Genomic DNA, 16,770 nt, shown 5'->3' on the forward strand with positions numbered 1-16,770 from the left:
GGCTATCTCCTCCGGTTATTGGCTATGATGCCCCCAAGACCTCAGCTCTTCTTCAAGGGCTCATCAGAGAACCAGCCGATGCCGGCAAAAAGAGAAAAACCAGATCATCGGCTATAAACATCGCAGCCCCAACCAAGAAGAAGAAGACAAAGAAAACCAAGCCAGCCGATGACCTGCCTACCCTAGATCCTTCCATTGAACAAGCTCTGGATGAAGAGATAATATAAGACGAAGTTGATCAGGCTGCAGCCGAAGTAAGAGATACTGAAAGAACACCATCTACTTCGCCCAAGCAAACCCCTCCAACACCTTCTGCTCCGGACCACTTTTCAAGAGTAGGCAACTTTCTTTAATCCCTTTCATAATTATTTTGTCTTATAGCCGATCACTCCCAAGTTTTATAATTGCATAAAAAGAAGACTGCGGTGAAGAAGAAATCGACTGCGACAATATCTAAACCAGCTCCACCAGTAAGATAGTTTTAACCTTCATTAGTTAATTTCCAGTCGATTCGGTCTAACACTTGTTTCTTTTTAGCCTCCTCCTCCCTCTGAACATCAATCATCTAGTGACCAGACTCCATCAGCTGTAGGGAGTCACCATATAGAGGAAGAAATTCAACCAGCTGTTCCTGCTATCCCAGTAAGTTCTCCCTTGACAACAGACACGCAGATCGGCTATGCCCGTTTAACCTCTAACTGCTTCTAAATCATTGTTGCAGGTCTTAGCTGATCTTTTCTCTTTCGACATCGGAGACTACCTTGATGAAGGAGAAGAAGACACCACAAGCAAAGCCTTAGCCCCTTTATCTGATGATGTGAAGAAAACTCTAGGAAGTATCTTGGATTGGCTAGAAGCATCATCACTAGATAGCTTGGTGGTTGATTGTGGCTCAATCAGAGCTCGGCTACATGAGATTCAGGCTCTAATCCCAGATGAGTTAGCCGACATCCTTACTCTAGCCGTTTATCTTGAGCAACATCAATTCAAACTGGAGAAAGCCAGGTTAAGATTGGCCGAACGGCGAGAACGCAAGGACATTGAGGCCACTATCCAAGCTAACTGACAACTCGTACATGAAGAGAAGTCCAAGCTTGATCAACTATCTGAAGGCCCAATCAAGTCTAACATTGATCGGCTCGAGGCTCGCAAGATTGACCTGTTAGCACAACTCGAAGAATGCAATGCTGAGCTGGATATGGAGCACACAAAGTTAGCTGATCTCCCAAAGTCTATTGAAGAACAGAAAGCAAGACTCAAATCGGCTATCAAGCATGTTGCTGATCTGACCAAGTCTCTGAAAGTTATCCCTAGAACCGACGCTCAAGATGCCCAAGCCATAGAGGAAGTAGAACAGATTAGGCAGAAGGCCATATCGGCTATCCAGCGATACTTATCTCAATAATCTTTATGTAATAGGACTTAGAAACTTTTGTAATCAGCTAAGACATTCTAATACTGTACTGTCTTAACAATCCTTTGTGCCGATTAATATGACTTTGAAATTTGCTCAAAAATTTTGCATTGCATTTTGATCAACAATTTTTCATTGCATTTTGATATATATGTGTCCCCCTAGTTTTACAATGTCAAGAGCATTGATAAAATTAGAAAATAACTAAGGGCGATATAACAATATCGGCCATTGTACATCGGCAAACCACAAACGATTGCACCATGAAAAACAACTAAGGGCGATATAACAATATTGGCCATTGTACATCGGCAAACCACAAACGATTGCACCATGAAAAACAACTAAGGGCGATATAACAATATTGGCTATCTGAAGGCGATGTAAACACATCGGCTGTCATGCATCGGCAATATGAGCCAATCATGTGTTAACCCAAACACTTGGGAATACTTCTTCAAATATTTACCATTGAGCGCTCGCCCATAGACTTCGCCATCAAGCCCTTGCAACATATATGCTCCCTTAGACACAACCTTATGAAATTGGAACGGTCCTTCCCAGTTCGGCGACCACTTGCTGAATTTACTATCACGAGTACCAATCGGCAAAATCAGCTTCCATACAAGTTCTCCTTCTGAAAAATCCTTGGATACCACTTTCTTATTATAATGCCGAGCAACACGTTCTTTATCCTTCGTAACCTTCGCAAGGGCTCGCAATCGTGACTGAACCAGATCCTCCCTCTCATCGGCCATAAGGTTATAATATTCATCGGCTGTTAAATCGTTTTGTAACTCCGTTCGTCTAGAGCCGATTCTAACCTCCCATGGCAAAACAGCCTCATGCCCATAAACAAGTTTGTAAGTAGGAACTTGAATTGATCCATGACAAACCATCCTATAAGACCACAACGCTTCGGCCAACCGAATATGCCATTGCCGAGGATAATCAGAAATTTTCTGCTTAATCAACTTGATCAAACTTTTATTAGACGCCTCGGCTTGCCCATTCGCTTGTGCATAATAAAGTGAAGAATTCAACAACTTGATACCCACGATATCGGCAAATTGAACAAACTCATCGGACACAAAGATTGAACCCTGATCCATAGTAATAGTTTGAGGAAGACCAAATCGGTAGATTATATGCTCCTAAACGAATTGAATAGCATCCCCAGAATCAACTTTCTTCAAAGGAATCGCCTCTACACACTTGGTGAAATAATCAGTTGCCACCAATATAAATTTATGTCCTTTACTCGATGGTGGGTTTATCTTGCCGATCATATCAATTCCCCAACCTCTGAACGGCCATGGCTTAATAATAGGATTCATAGCCGACGCCGGCGCTCGCTGAATTGCTCCAAACTTCTGACAATCCTGACACCCCTTATAATATCTGAAACAATCCTCCAGCATTGTCGGCCAAAAGTACCCTGCACGCCGAAGCAACCACTTCATCTTGTGAGCTGATTGATGAGTACCACAGATTCCTTCATGAACTTCACCGATTGCAACCTTAGCCTGATCGGCACTTAAGCACTTAAGTAATACCCCATCAATCGTCCGATAATAAAGCTCATCATCCAATAGTGTATACTTTAAGGCCTTATATCTTAATTTCCTAGAAGCCGACTGAGATGGATTACTCAAGTATTGATGCACATCGTGCCTCCAATCATCGGCTGTCATTGCTGCAATTTCAACTTTAACATCTTTGATCATCGGCTTATAACTCAACGCCCCTTGGGCTAAATCATTAGCTTCAATATTTTGTTCTCGAGATATATGCTTTAAAGTAACTAGCCGAAACTCTTTCATTAGTTCCTGGCACTTCTAATTATAAACCATCAATGTATCATTCTTGCATTCATATTCACCTGGCAATTGACTGATTACTAGCAAAGAATCTCCCATGATTTCAATGGTATCAGCTTCAACTTCCTTGAGTAATTGCAACCCCTTGAGCACTGCTTCATACTCGGCTTGATTATTGGTCGCATATGGTTTAATGGTATAAGCAAACTCAAAACATGCCCCCTAGGGGAAATTATCACTAAGTCGATGCCACAACCATGAGTATATACCGATCCATCAAAGAACACGATGCTCTACAATAAAATCGCCTATAGCTTGTCCCTTAATCGCTTTCGGTGATTCATACCGAAGATCAAACTCAGTCAAGGAGAATATCCACTTTCCAACTCTTCCCTTTAATATTGGAGCCGATAGCATATACCTGACTACGTCGGCTTTGCATATAAGAGTGCACTCATTAGATAATAGATAATGCCTCAACCTTATACACGAAAAATACAGGCACAAGCATAACTTTTCCACAGGGGAATACCGAGTCTCAGCATCCAAGAGCCGTCGACTAAGATAAAATACAACTTGTTCCTTCCCTTCCAACTCTTGAATCAAAACCGAGCCGATTGACTTCTCACCAGCCGATAAATATAACCTAAACGGTATTCCTTTCTGTGGAGGAATCAAAACAGGAGGAGAGCTGAGATACTCCTTAATATTATCCAAAGCCTTTTGCTGCTCTGCCCCCCAAGTAAATTGCTGATCGGCTTTCAACTTCAATAAAGGTGTAAAAGGTTCCAACCTTCCAAACAAATGAGAAATAAACCTTTTAACAAAATTTATCTTGCCGATCATCTCTTTTAGCTCTGTCTTATTTTCCGGGGGCTGAATCTTCTTGTTCGCATTAACGCTCCTTTGAATTACCTAGATCCCCCTTTCATGAACAAGATATTCCAAAAACTGGCCAGCCGACACACCAAAAGTAGATTTTGTCGGATTCATATTCAAGCCATATTTTCTGGTTCTCTCGAAAACTTTCCTTAAATCGGCTATGTGGTCCTCCACTTCTTTAGATTTGACAACCACATCGTCAATATAAACTTCAACCAACCAGCCGATTAAATCATGATATATATAATTCATGGCCATTTGATACGTTGCTCCAGCACTCTTCAAGCCGAAAGTCATGACGACCCATTCAAACATGCCGGTTGCACCAGGGCATCCAAAAGCTGTCTTATGGATATCCTCCCCAGCCATAAAGATCTGATTATATCCTGCGTTCCCATCCATAAAACTCAAAATTTTGTTCCCCGACGCAGCATCGACCAATTGATCGGCTACTGGCATTGGATATTCGTCCTTTGGTGTAGCTTTATTCAGATCTCGAAAATCAATGCACACCCTGACCTTGCCATTCTTTTTAATAACTGGAACTATCCTAGAAACCCATTCAGCATATCGGCAGGGACGAATAAAACCAGCATCATACAATCGTTTGATCTCAGCTTTAACAGGTTCGAGCATATTGGCTTTACATCTTCTCGGAGGTTGCTGGCGTGGTCTAACCCCTGGCTTGATAGGTAGCCGATGTTCGACAATCGATCGGCTGAGTCCAGGCATCTCATAATACTCCCAAGCGAAGCAATCTCTAAACTCTTTTAAGAACTCTATCAGCTTGGTTCTAAACTCTGGAGACAAATTCTTGCTAATAAATGTCGGCCTTGGCCGATCACCTGGACCTATGTCTATTTCTTCCAACTCATCGGCCGACATGAAACCTTGACCTTGCTTGTCATCGAGATCATCTACCGTATCTTTGGCGTAGACATTTGAACCCTCCACGACGCCCTTAAAGTAATAGCTTGGGTTCTCCATCTTCAATTGGCTGTATATCAGAATCGGACACTTTTAAAAAATCTCCATCCCAGACTTTTCCAGATAAACAATCAAGGCCATCCATCTCCCAAAGGGCTAAATCGGCACTGGCAACATTAACTGATCTATCGGCTGGCACAATCTCTATCTTGTCGCCTTGCCATTGAATCAAGCATTGATTCATAGTCGAAGGAATGCAACAATTGGCGTGAATTCAATCCCTTCCAAGCAACAAGCTGTACGAACCCTTCCCATCGATGACAAAAAACGTGGTAGGAATAGTCTTACTGCCGACTGTTAGCTCCACATTCAGAACACCTTTGGTTTCCGATGGATTACCACCAAAGTCTTTGAGCACCATATTTGTCTTGATGAGATCCTCGGCGTTCCTACCCAACTTCCTGAACGTAGCATAAGGCATCAAATTTACCGCGACCCCACCATCGACCATCATCTTAGACATCGGCTTCCCATTGACATAGCCGTTTATATACAATGGTTTAAGATGCCGATTCTCTGTCCCCTCGTGTTTATCAAAAACTGCCCGTTCTGGTGACAGAACCAACTTAGCCGATTCCTCTTCCACTTCATCGACATCGGCCTGATCTATCCCGAATTCAGCTGGCAATGTAAAGACCATGTTAATTGGTGCCGCTACAACACTCTTTCCTTTTGCCAACCTCTTCGCCTCATCGGCTGCAGCATCATCAGCTACAGGAACCAGATTCTTAACATGCCACTCCTGTCTTGTTTTTGTTTCCGCAGCCGATGATTGATTTCTTGTTCAACCTCCTAAAGGCGCTCCCTGTTCCTCAATCTTTGGACCCTTCTCTTCTGATTTTTTGTGAAAATACCAGAAGGACACCATTGATTCTTCCTGATTGCCTCATCTTCTTGGCCACGATCCTGATTCACCGAACCCAGTCTTTGATGAACAGAAAGTCTCGCCTGCCTCGGCCGATTGCCCCTACTATATGGCCGGCTCGAGCTCTCGATGATTTCACTGCACCTAGGGCAATTTTCGATAGATAGCAACCTCATCCCTTCATTCCAGCAGAATCTAAAGAACTCGCAACCCCAATGAGGATCGAAACCATCATCGTATTTTTTGTAACGCTTCTCCTGCTGCTTGTCATACTTTCTCTGATATTTGTTGATAATCTTAGCCGAATTTACTTGAAAACCCTTTGCACGGACCCCATCGGCTGCTTGACCAGCTTACTATCGACCTTCGTCAGCTTTTTGGAATCATCAAACCTAATCTTGCCCCCCTCAATGGCAACCTGAATTTGCTGTCTAAAAACCTTGCAATCGTTAGTAGAATGAGATCCAGAATAATGCCATTTGCAATATCCCTTCTTGCCTAATTCCTCAGGCGATGGGATTGTATGACCAGCAGGAAGCTGAATTTGCTTTTCTTGGAGTAGTAAATCAAAGATCTTGTCAGCTTTGGTAATGTCAAAGTCATACTTTTCCTCTTTTCCAGGACTTTTTACCCATTGGCATGGTATGACCTTCTTGCTCCTCACCCATTCGGCTGCAGCTATTTCAGAATCATCTTCTTCGTCATCCGACCCATACATGTATGGACAAACATGATTAACTTTCTTAAAGCTTTTCCTGACTTCCCCGACCTATGCTCATGCAAGGTTACCTTCTGTATCAGATGCGATAAGCTATCAAAGTCTTCGGACGAGAATTTCTCCCTGATAGGAGGAATCATACCCTGGAAGGCCAAATCGGCTAACTGAGCATCAGTCAAACTCAAGCTAAAGCATTTGTTCCTCATCTCCCTGAACCTCTGAATATACTCGTGCACGGGTTCATCATGCCACTACTTAATCGCCGTCAAGTCGGACAACTTCATCTCATAAACCTCACTGTAGAAATAGCTGTGGAATTGCTTCTCCAAATCGGCCCAACTATTGATCGACCCATATGGCAAGGAGGAAAACCAAGTAAAAGCTGATCCAGACAGAGATAACCGGAATAACCTAACTTTTAGAGCGTCTATAGCCGATGCTTCACCACACTGAGCAAGGAATCGGCTGATGTGCTCATAAGTCGACACGCCGTCTTGTCCCGAAAACTTGGAGAAATCTGGAACTTTAAACCGATTGGGAAGAGGGACTCTTTCAAACCACTCAGGATAAGGCTGTCGATACAAGCTTCCAGTCTCTTTTGGATTAAGCCCAAACTGTTCTCTCATTACATCGGCAATCACATCGGCCCACGGTCGTTGCTGAGCTGCTCCTTGTGGCTGTTGTTGCATGGGCTCAAACTGACCATACTGAGATGCGAACTGGGGCTGAGCCGATCCCCCTGGCTGATATTGGGCTTGCGGGGAAGGAGGCTGATATTGATAACTCAAGTTACCCCCTTGGTAATTATGAAGATTTGGCTGGATATTGCGCACCAAGTGCTCAGGAATCATCTGAGGCATCACTGTGCCATCCGGCTGTGCATGGTGAACCAAATGCTCTGGGATGACCTGATTTACAAACTGCTGTACAGGCTGACCACCAGGTACTGCTAACCCGGCCGATGCATTTACTGACCCCGGGTGCTAAATCGGCTGAACGATCTGCTGCCTCAACGGAGTCTGTTGGATCGGCTGCAGGGGCTGCTGCCTTGGTGGTGTATGCTGAATCGGTTGCAGAGGCTGCTGCCTTGGTGGTGTTTGCTGAGCTGGTTGTACGACCTGTTGTTGGATTGGTTGTACAACCGGCTGGATTGGGGGTGCCTGCTGAATCGGCTGTTGCTGTACTGGATCGACAACAGGTGGAGGTGGCAGAAACATGGCAGCAACTTGATCTTGAGTTAGCCGATTCGCAGCCTGCCCGCCATGCTGTGGCTATTCCCTTGTTAACAACCGAGGGTTCACCGGCTGTCCCGGCGTCATAGCTAGTGTAGCAGGTAAAGGACTCGACGCTGGCGCCGTCGGCTGAGTTGTGGGTGCAATAGAGGGAACTGCTTGAACAGATGGCTAAACATCGGTGATCAAAGATCGATAATTTGGGAAGACACCAACTGGGCCAGCAGCCTGATGCTCAGCTATCGAACCATCGGCTATTGTCTTCATCATGTTTGACAAGGTATTGACTAATACCCTGGACTGATGATCAACCCGGCTATTGCCTGATGATCAAAGCATGATGCACAGCATAATCAACCCGATCTTGGAAGTTATTGAAAAAATCTTGTGCTACTTCACTATTCTGATTAAGATTTCCTCCTTGTGGCTCCTGAGCACCATCACCTTGAACGCCATGAACTCCTTGAGAATTGTCGCCTTGATCGCTCGGAGAGCCGTCGGTAACACCTTTAGAACTCGGCTGAGCTGAGCCGCCAGGAGCTTGTTTCACTTCTCCATCTTTAGAAGAACCGGTCCCAGGACTATCAGGAACCACTTTTATTTTATACTTCTAAACAAGTGTCCCCTTGCGGGTCTGCATGAATGAGTTCAGGAACTGATCCCATGCATGCTGCAACGTTGCTTCAAACTCTTCCTTCTGCTCAGGCGTGAACTTCTCTGGATCAATCGGCATGACGTTTTCTTCAATGATGTCAGTCAATCCCAACACCTTGCCATTAACGGAACCTGGGCTAGATGGTGGTGGTTGTTTCTCGGCCATGAGGAAGAACTGACGTCTGACTTCTTACAGGTCCCACCGGGCGTGCCAAAAGCGTGTTGACAGAAAACACGTGGCCTGGGAGATCTGCTTAACTCCAGTGCAGGTCCAAAGCTTGCCTTCAGGTATGTTAGCGTGCCAGTTGATTTGATCCTGTAATCATTAAGAAATACAAGCAAAGAAACCGTGGTTAAATCTATAAATGATAGCCGATTGGCTAGATGCCGATGACATATCATTTATCTTTGAGCCGATGTTACCTGTGTATCGATCGGCGGTCATGAATAAGTAAAGAAGAACTAAATCTACTCGATCGGCTGTGGACATTAACGATATATACTCCTTATATGGATATATACTTAAACCAAGTGATTGGGATAGATCGGTCACCATGCCGAGACAGTATAAATCACTTAGATTGAAATATATATCAATAACAGGACTATATATGTTTATAGCATAGCCGATCAGATAGATCTAGCGTGTATCGGCTAATACTCCGATACTACTCTATATCAGGATATTAAGGTAAGTATAATATGTCAAACAAAGGCCTAACATGCTTAGATATAGCAATATCTTGATATAAAGGACAGTTTAACATGTCAATGAAGCATATAGAACAAATGTAGTTAAATCAGATAAGATCGGCTGAAACTCCGATGCTATTCTAATCGGCAACTAGAAGGCAGGCTAGAGATCGATATTCTAAGCACGACTTGATAGATCAAACTTAAATGATACAACATTAAGTATGAAAAGAAAAACGATATCTAGACAATCAAGCCGCTAGAAATTTCATAGGGTGGTAGATATCTTATATAATCTAGATCAACGTCAAAATCTAACCTAATCGGTTGCCCTCTGCTAACAGATGTTAGCCGATAGTAGGTTAGATATCAATATTGCCCAAGATTATGTAAGATATATGATAACTCGACGAATTACATAAACGAGATTAGAGTATCATAAAGATGGAAACACTAATCTTGAGAACACAATCCGTCATAACAAGTTTTACCTCTTGTTGAATATCGAAACCGATGCAGCTCAACCCGAAAGCAAGAACTTGTCGAAACAAAACTAAAGCAAAAGAGTGGCGATGCGCTGAAGTTGTATTGAACGTGTGTGTTGTTAATTACATAGGGCTCGGGGTCTATTTATACCCGAGAATTACAAGATATGCCCACACCGGACACGACTATTATCTCTAACAAACTCTAAGATACCATAAGTCTTTGCGACAGACTTTTGCCCACATTTATCTATAAGGAATTTACATAAAAATATCCTAATTAATAGATACAATTGCCTTCCCAGGACTCTATCCGTGCGTGGCAATCATCTTGAAGTACATTAACTTGAACCCGATGTCGCGTACAAGTCGTATTGTCGGAATCAGCTGTATCGGCTTACTCAGCCCGACTCAGACCTAGCCGATTCTAATCATAGCCGATCTGGACTCCAGCCGATTCCTGCTCTATTTCCGAACTTGATCTCTGCCTCTAACTTTGCTTTGATCCAACCTTCTTTCCTGACACAGATGTTACCAAATTTGGTTGTTAACAGGTGGATGGCAGAACACGAAAACTGTATCAAAGCTATAAAGACTGTGTCTTCTTTGACACAACCTTTATGACTAACCGTTACAACATGCCATTTGCACCCATTGTTGGAATTAATAACCACCTGCAAACAATATTGCTTGGATATGCTTTGATTTGTGATGAAACAACTGAAACATTCATATGGGTCTTTGAAACATGGATGCGAGCAATGAATGGACAGATGTCAGGTTCAGTGATGATAGACCGAGATAAAGCAATGAGAGCAATGATTAAAAAGGTGTTCCCCGGTACAATTCATAGATGTTGCTTTTGGCACGTGACAACAAAAGCAGATCAGCAACTCCTACCCGTGTATACTTCAAAGAAAGGCTTCCTTGAAGCTCTGTGTAGATGCATATATGATTGAAACAATAGATCAGCTTCTATCATATTTGAAAAAAATGCTAGATGAATATGACCTCCATGGAAACCAAACTTTGAATAACTTGTGGGAAGCAAAAGAAATGTGGGCTCCGGTATACTTTAACACAAGTTTTTTCCCTTTTACTTGGATGACAGGGAGATCGGAAGGTCTAAAAGGGCTATTGTGGGGACACCCGATAAAGTCATGGTGCCCCACGAATAAGTAACTGCCCAGGATGTTCAGTTACGCATGAAATGATATAAAAGCATAACCTTCGATTATACAATACTTAAGTCACTTAGTTCACAACACAACATAAATACAAACCATTACATATATGGCCTATAAAGCTTTATTTCTACAAACAAATAAACTGCTAGACTTCACCACAGGAACTGCCTAAGCATATGATGACCTAGAAACCATAGCTGTCCCACTCTAACAGATCAACAGGTTCTCCACAAGCATCTTCCTCCTCATGATCTGATCCCATTTATGAGTACAAAAGGTACTCAGCAAGACATGCTTATGATAATAAATACAATAATTGCAATATAAAACTTGCAGTATCGAGAGCTGGAAGGTTTAAACCCTAACCTTAACAGTTATTTCATAGAGCCTAACTTAATAAACATTTGATATAAACAACACTATTGAACATTTAATTTAAACAATAATAATGAGCATAAAAGTATAAATGTTACTTATAAATAACTTGAATAGAACATAAAGTAATATAAATAAGTTAACTATATTAATTAATAGCCATTTAGTTTAACTTGTGCCCATAATCTGGAATCACCCATAGACACATCTCCATTAACCGGGAGCACGGCATATTTGAATACTCAACGACTCTGTAGCGTCTGCGCAGCTTGACCCACATGATACCCACAGCTGGCCGGGCTGAAAAGTAACAAGGTGTAATATTGCTACATATATCTCTCCCTTCTGCCTAGTAAGTTAAAGGATGCTCGGGATGTTGCTCGGAGTGATCCGGTCCGAGGTGTGTGCCAACCTACCTCCGCATCCACTTACCATTGTTCGTTACTCGATGGGCAGCCCAGAACTTCGTGGACCCATAGGGTAGTTTTGAACTCTCGGGGCCCATCGAGCCCACATATATAAATCATATAAACATGAACCATGTCACTTTGCTTCACACACTTGAAAGCTAATGGCCAGTACACCGAAAGGCCTGTAGAAGTTCAATCAATTGGAGCAATATACGGCTAGGTTTGACAAATCGATCGTGTGGATGGGCGAAACTATGTCATTCTTATTGACACAAGGGGGTTGATTATTATATCAATTTTAAATAAGAAATAACCATAAATATATCCACATATCCATCACGACCATAAACAGGTCCATGAAACCAAACACATGAACTCTATCATGTGTACCACCCGCTCACAAGCGGTGTCAACAGTTCTTAGCATATAGCCATAAATAGTTCCATAAGCATGTTTTCATATGCAGTAATAATATCCATATTAAATAGATAGCATGTTAAATAATTAACAGTTTGTTTAAATGTTTCTCAAATTTTATCCTAAGTTGGTTAGACTCTAAGGCTCATTAAGGCGTCCATAACAACATAAAATATAATGCAATAATAGCAATATAATTAATTTAAAAGAATTCGCTCAATCTATCGTACTCCAAAGGACAAGTACACTACTAAAATAGCTCCCTATCTACTAGGATTAAATTGTTCAAAGGAGGGTGCATGTCTTGCAACCTTCGGGTTCGATGTAGTCGTACAAACCGTCTCCTCCTGGCGCGGAGATTTCACTCGCTTCGACTACCGAACCAACGTCAGCGTTTTCTATTTACGCAACAATCATCACTACAATAAATAATAGAAAAACAAAGATAACCAAAACAAATAGTATCACAAAGTGCAACAATGGGTGGAAAGGATTTAAGGAAATAATTTTAGGGATTTTTGGAATTTCGGTGAACGGCGAACCCTATGGCTAAAATTAGGGTTGCTACAACGGGTGCTCGGATTGCAACAAAACTGACACGGATGGATTCGGAATAATTCTAGGAGTTTGGAATAGGTCTTGAATTTCGATTTTGAGGTCAAACGGATGGTCAACTTGATAGGAAAAGAAAAAGGGTATTTTCTGATTTATTTTTCAACAGGAAAATCAGATTTTCTGTTCTTCTCGTTCTCTGCACAGGAACTGGCCGGAATCCCACATTGCTGGCAGCCGAGGAGGCCGGTTTTCGGTAAGGGGGCACCGGTTTTGTGATCTAGAGGTCGAGGCGATTCCGTTTTTGTGGTCGGCAGCGAGAGAAGCACCGGTGGCGAGGCTGGCGGCGGCAGGCAGTAATAGGAGGTGGAGGCGGCCATGGCGGCGGCGACTCCGGCGAACTCCGGGGAGGGCGGTGGCTTGATGAGGTTCACTGAGGCGAGAGGAGTCCCAGGGTGGCGACGGCCAAAGCTAGGGCGCCCTGGAGCGGCGGCGCGCCATGCGGCTGGCGGCGGCCGAACAGAGCAGCGACGCCGGGAGGCGGTGCCGGCAACGTTCCAGCGATGGATTGGATGGGTAAAGAGAGGGGAATGGGAGTACTCGGCATGGAGAATCCGATTTTACCTTCGATTTCAGAGGATTGACGATGTATGCGACGAATTTTGAAGTTCAATCAATGGTGCCGGTATTAGGGTTTCTGGGAATTTTCCTCCGCTGACGACGATTGAGTTAGTTGGAGTAGGGGCAGACTTGAGAAGGTGAAAGAGGTCGAAATTGCGGTTCTTTCGCCTCCATTCTTCAGCCTTCTAGTTGAGGAACGAAGGAGTTACGGAAGCGGGAAGCTGGAGGTGTCGTCCAGGCATTCGTTCGTCGTTCGTCCTCGTGTGCGCACGTGCGGGCGTGTGGCGTGCGCGGGTCGGCACGAGCTTGGCGCGAGCATGGTGAGGGATCGGCGCAAGGCAACACGGGCGCTGGCTCGGCCTGGGTTGGTCTAGCCAAGTAGAGAAAGAAAGAAAAGGAAAAACAGAGAGAGGAAGAAGAAAGAGAAAAAACAGAGAAAGGGAAGGAGGGGGAAGAAAAACAGAGAAAGGAAAAAAATATAGAAAAGGAAAATTAGGGTGGAAATAGAGAAAAGAAAAATGTGGGGAAGATTAAAATAGATAGGATTTGAATTGGTGTGGAATTTAGACAGTCCGACATTCGGGATAGAATTAAATCGGATTCAAAGGAATTGTTTGAGGGATGATATGCACTTTGTGACAAAAAATTAAACGAGAAAAGAAACACCGGAAACAAACTTGGAAAATAAAATTTTAAATAAATGTCTAACTCGACGGTTATATTTTTAGAGAATCAAAGCAAACTAAATCGGTTTTAAAAAGTTGTCAAATTTTAGGGCTGTTACAGCTATTCAAATTATTTGTACACCCGCAAGATTCGGTGTGGATCTTTGTCAAAAAATATGAGCACATAATTGAGACAAGGCTTGACAGAGAGGACAGGGAGGGCTACAGAGCAGAGACAACAGAACCTAGAATGTATTCAAGGTAATGTGATCTGCTGTCTTGAAACAATTTGAAAAAGATGTGCTTTCTGTTTGTAATTCGAAAAATTGATGAAACAAATAATATCTATACTGTGCAACATAAACTGTGCAAGTGTGGAACAATTGACATTAATGGGTTGAAACATTGAATTATGCAGGTCACTGATTGAGAAACAAGCATCGCAGTTTTACACTACAAGTATGTTTGCAGACAAATTCCAGTATGAAATATATGAAGCAACAGGGCTGGATGCAGAAAAAACACAAGAAGTACCCAACATCATGTATAATGTTATGCCAAGTGACAGAGAAAGAACAGGTAAAAAATATATGGTCACATTTGATGCAACACACTCAACATACTCCTGCTCGTGCCACAAATTTGAAAGAGATGGACTTCTTTGCTCACACATCTTGAGGGTGATGGCTGTCCTTAACATCCATGAGATACCGAGTAAGTACTTGCTGAAACGGTGGTCAGAGCAAGCGACATTGCAAAAATGTGATGAGTACAATGGTCCAGCACCATCAATTGGAGTCCTGGCAACAAGCAAGCTAAGGTTCAACGCGTTATGCAGGGCGACGACAAGCCTTGCTTCAGATGCATGTATTAATGAGGAAAAATACTTGATTGTTTCGGCTGGGATTCAGAACCTACAAACAATGGTTGCAACACCACACACTGTTGAGACACAACATCAGCAAGGTATTTTGCCTAGTCAACAAGCCCCATCAAGTTCAGCTAAGAATCCACCAACAAAGAAAAGAACAGGGAGGCCAGCAGAAAAAACTCACAGGATGAAGCCAATAGGGGAACAAATAACTGAAAGCAGCAAGAAGAGGAGGACAAAAAAGAAGAGCTCATGCTCATATTGCTTTGATGAGACACACAATGTTTCAATATGCCAGTATCTCAAGATAGCGAACATGCGAGACGCTCTACTAAACCAAAAAATGGTGCAAGAGACGGAGTTGACAATCTGAGAAAAGAGTTCCAGGAGCTGTAGATTTAGATGCGATGCACTATACTTTTAGAAAATATAGTGGTAATTGCCATATTACAATATGAAACTATCTTGTGTTAGGTGAAACACATTATGTTGTGAGATGCAATAGACATATTTTCTTTTAATTCACATATGGGTAGAATGTTGGATGATTATGTGAAATGAGTCTTTCTTATGATTTATGTGAATGATTGTTTAGTGGAACGAAGGGAATGCCAAAAAAGAAAATTACATCTCTGCACTACTGATTACAGTGGAAAAAGAATATGTAGAGCTTGTGAAACATTCATGAAGTGTAGGGTGAGACAACTGTATAACAGTAGGTGAAACATTTGCTTTTATGGAACAAAACATGTGGAGCTGTCAAACAACATTAAGAACAGGCTATAACAATTATGTAACAGTAAGTGAAACATTGCTTCTTATGAAACAGAACATCTAGAACTATGAAACAATCATTGATAACAAGCTGAAACATATAAGTACTAGAAGGTGAAACATTGTTTTACTCTGAAAAAGAACATTTGAACTATGAAACAATCATTCAGAACAGGCTGAAACAAATATCTCACAGTAGATGCAACATTATATAAAGAGTAGTAGTTCAACTTGATAGCGTAACATCAGTGCACAAACAAAAAACAGAAAAACACAGCATACTTCAGTGCACAAATTCAATCCTAACAAAAGAACAGAAAAAGCACAACTTCAGTGACACAACTGCCCCCAACACTAATTTGCTTGAAGTTGATCATGGTCAACTTTAGCCAGATGCGAAGAAACCATCATGTGTGTCATGAATTTTTGGTAGTTAGGCATGTCCCCTTCATTGAATGATTGCAGGTTTTTCCCATCCCAATTCTCAATGTATCTCAAGCTGAAGAAACCGCAATCAAACCTAGTGCATGGAAAAGCAAGTGATAAATTAAAATGACACACTTGTGCACAAAAAAAAAGAAAAAAGAAACAAAAATTTGTAAATAAAACATACAAATTGCTTTGTACTGGATACTGTGGAGGAGAGCAAGTTTGAAACTTTGATATATCTTTGATTGGAATTTTAGCATCCACTGCAACCTTGGTGAAATTTGTGACCTGCACGGCACATCGGCATTGGGAAAAAAAAGAACTTAAAACTCAATGAAACAATAAAAAAATTATAATGGAACACATGGTGTTCCCGTGAACATCTTACCAGGTTCTGAGACAGTATGAACCACTGAGAAATATCACCCCTCTTGATTGAATCAAAGTAATTTATTTGTTCCCACAAAAGGTTGATGCAAGTCAGCACCCAATGCTTGTCACGTACAATTGGGAAGAACAACTTGATGGGGTGGGAGGCAAAAAAAAAGTAACTTATGTTAAATGAGAACTGGAACAAGGAACAGTTATGGATGAAACAATATGTTAGAATATGGTGAAACTAACTATTGAAACAAATAAATGATCATTGGAACATAGAGTTAAAAATAGCTGAAACACTGTATTGGTATGTTGTGAAATATATCAGCAGACTAACCAAA

Source organism: Oryza sativa, chromosome 12 (assembly GCF_034140825.1).
Source record: "Oryza sativa Japonica Group chromosome 12, ASM3414082v1".
NCBI classification, from domain to species: Eukaryota; Viridiplantae; Streptophyta; class Magnoliopsida; order Poales; family Poaceae; genus Oryza; species Oryza sativa.